The sequence below is a fragment of the Phyllostomus discolor genome, chromosome 4, assembly GCF_004126475.2.
Source record: "Phyllostomus discolor isolate MPI-MPIP mPhyDis1 chromosome 4, mPhyDis1.pri.v3, whole genome shotgun sequence".
Lineage (NCBI taxonomy): Eukaryota > Metazoa > Chordata > Mammalia > Chiroptera > Phyllostomidae > Phyllostomus > Phyllostomus discolor.
The window spans coordinates 3,976,241-3,979,782 of NC_040906.2; positions in this window are offsets into that span (position 1 = coordinate 3,976,241).

Consider the following 3,542-nt stretch of genomic DNA (forward strand, 5'->3'; position numbering starts at 1 on the left):
AATCTGAAACTACTTTTGAAAATGATGTGTAATTCTTAGAAGTTTATTAGGCTTGGTAAGAATTAGGGCATGTCCTTAAGTCAGAGACACGTGAGTCTGGAACACGCCGCTGACGAGCGAAGGGGCCTTTCTGTTGGGCGGCGACGGCACCGTTCCCTTGGAGACCTCCCCCGCAGTGGCCGGCGGGTAAGGGCGCCTTCTCTCCGGTGCCGCGTCGTGGCGTGAGTCATGCTGTGAATCATCTCTAACAACGTGCTGCTCCCTGACTTCACCCCCCCTCCCGGGCATATCAAGGTGGCAGTAATAACGCACTTCACATCCAACCTAATCTTTCTTCTCGACTTGTCAACATAGACGCGTACCTCCTGTCAAGGAGAACCGCTTCCCGTTGGAGGAGAAAATGCGCTTGGCAACAGGGAGATGGTCTTACTCTCCCCTGAACTAGTGCTGTGATTGACGTGGGGGAGGCCACGTTTCTTCACTGGGTGTGACCTGTGCTTTCCCTGGCCCCCAGGCATGGACCGGAACCCCACCACACAGTTCCAAACATGCCAACTCCCCACCCACCTCACTGGCAAGGTCAGTAGACTAAACTGCTTGAGGCTGTGGCAATAGGCTGGGAGGAAAAGGGTTGAAGGAGTGGGTGCGAACAGACTCGCTATAAAGCAGTGACTGCACGTGTGCTAAAACCGTAGAGAACTGAACACACACACACACACACACACACACAAGACGAGTAACCCGGGGAAGCCTAGGATGGGTGGATCGGTCCAATGTCAGTATCTTGGTGGGGACAGCACACTCTGGCTTTGCAGCATTGACCCCCTTGGGGGACACCTGCATGTGAATCATAAATCCTAATCCTCCCCTCTGACCCCCCCCCCACAAACTCTCATCCACTGGTTCAGCATCGGGAGGTGGGCAGAGGTCTGGTTACAGACTCAGGGAATCCAGAGTTCGGTCTCGACTCCGACTCTCGCTAGCGGTGTGACCTCGGGGGAGGCACACAAGCTCTTTGAACGGCAGCCTCCCCACCCAGTAAATGGGAGGACGGTGCCGACGAACAGGCGTCGTTGGGATGATGAGAGGGAATACGGAAGGAGCCCAGCGCAAGGCGACTGCTCGGTAAACAGCGGGGATCCCTACTTCTCCAGCCTTCGGCTCTCTTTGCAGAGCCTTGTCCCACGTCTCAGCCGCCACTTTCTCCACGCAGCACCCTCGCCTCCTTTGTCCCCTGCTTCTGCCACCTCACCTACCTGGAAAGCCCTGGGCCACACCTCCAGCCTACACACAGACATCCTGCCCGCTGACGCCAGGGAGCACACCAGCAGACACAACGCCGTGTGTGTGTGTGTGTGTGTGTGTGTGTGTGTGCAGGCCCAGCCAAGGCCAAGTTCCACATCCCGTTGGGCTGGCCAGCGCTCACTTCCTGCTCCCACCCCCATGCCCTCCCAGGGTGGCCGACTGCAGGCCATAAACTAGCTAGCACCTGGAAATCCGCAAGTCAGACGTTCTGGTACCAAAATAACCCGGAGGGCAAGGGCTGTTCTGACCTCTGGTCTCCAGGGATTGGCCTGCCAGCTCTCCGACCCAGCCCTCCCACCCACGCAGGTCCAAAGGTCAGGCCTATTAACATCCACCCTGACTTAGGATGTCCTGGGGTCAAGCAATGCAGGAACCAGCAGGCACTCCCAGGCAGACTCCATCCCTGACCGGCCCAGGATCTCCAGCAGGAGCCGACCAGGGCTGGCTTCTGGACTCCTGTGGGGAGGGGGTGGAGGGCAGGGGCAGGGCTCAGACCCCCAGAGGAGCATGCTGCCCAGGTCATCATCCCTTTCCTGCGTACACTGACAGGCGGCTGTGGGCTGGAGGGGCCACGTGCCCTTCCCTTAGCACAGGAGAAGAAACGAAGAAATTGTGTCCAACTCTGCAGACCCACGGCCCACAGGCCCAGCCTTCTGCCTGCGATATCATCCTTATTATTATAACTGCTCTAGAAATGAATATTCATCCCTGGCCATGTCAGAATGCCTCAAACTCAGCCTTGCTGTGCACATGGGGACTCCTGCCCAAAGCCCCCAAGTGAAGCTGCTGGCCTAAACCCCAGTCCCCGGGACACGGACCAGCCTGGCATCCCGCAGAACAGCCCCAGCCCTGGGCACCCTCGTGTGCCTGGGACCCACACTGCTGTCCAGCCCTCTGCCACGGCTCCTGGTGCTGGAGACATGGCCCCCAGTGTCCACGCCTCACACGACCTTTCCAGTTCACCCTCCAACTTCCTACGAGTGGGTGGAACTGTGCAGAACTCTCTAAACCCCCTTTTAAGCCCTGGCTGGTGTAGCTCAGTGGATTGAGCGTGGGCTGCTAACCAAAGCATCGCAGGTTCGATTCCCAGCCAGGGTACATGCCTGGGTTGCAGGCCATAACCCCCAGCAACTGCACATTGGTGTTTCTCTGTCTCTCTCTCTCTCTCTCTTTATCTCCCTCCCTTCCCTCTCTAAACATAAATAAATGAAATCTTTAAAAAATAATAATAATAAAAAAAACCCTTTCATCCTGCCCCGGAACCTGGGCCAGAGCCTAACATCCCCCCAAGCCCCTCCAGGCCACCAAGAGAGCTGTCCTGCCTCTCTGCATCAGTAGCAGGTCCCCAGGCCAGTGGGCACTGTGTGCCCGGAAGGGGAGCCCAGAGAAGGACAGGGCCCTGGCATCACCTGGGTTACCCCTCCTCTCCCTGCAGCCCCCTCCTTCCTCCCTGACACGGAGCACCCCCTCCTGCACCCCTTCTGAGCCCGGTCTCCATGGAGACGCTCTAACCAAGAAGCCCGCCAGTCTGCAACCACGCCCCGCTCCTGGGACAGCCTGTTCTTGGGGCTGGGCTCCGCCTCTGGTGGCCACAGGGCACAGATGCACCCGGCTAAGACCAGGAAGGAGCGTCCGGGGCTGAGCCCCCACTCCGGGTGAACAGCGGGTCCCCCCGGAAGCCTCTCCGCTGTCTGCCCGACGCAGGCGCGGCGGCTCAGGTTCTCCCTTTAACTCGGGTCTCTGGGGGCCTTTCTGCGCATTCCTTCCCCCCTGAAGCCGGCCAGATCTGATTTGTATCGCCCGCGCTCACTGGAGACTTAACCGACAGCCCAGAGCTCCAGCAGGGAGTGGGCCTCAAAAGTTGAATCGGCGACCGGGTGTGTTTGGCCCGCCTCTGTCCCCTCTGTCAGGCAGATCTCTGGAGGCTCTTTCTGGGGTCCCGAGCTAGGATCGGCCGCATCGTCAGAAACACGGCCTCTCCGCCACCCCCCATATATTCCAGGGGAAACGGCGGGCACGGGACGCCCGGAGAAAGGCCAGGACACAGCAGGCCCCAGGGGCGGGGGAGCAGCGCCTGCTCACTGGGAAGGGCCAGCGTGGCACCCTGCATGGCGGGCTGGCCTCCTCCCTCTCCAGGTGCTGCCCTCCCCCACCCCAGTCTCGGGCCCAGCTGCAGCCAGGCCCGCGCTGGCGCGCCGCGCAGCAGCCTCCCCAGCAAGCCGGCCGGACGCGGCTGG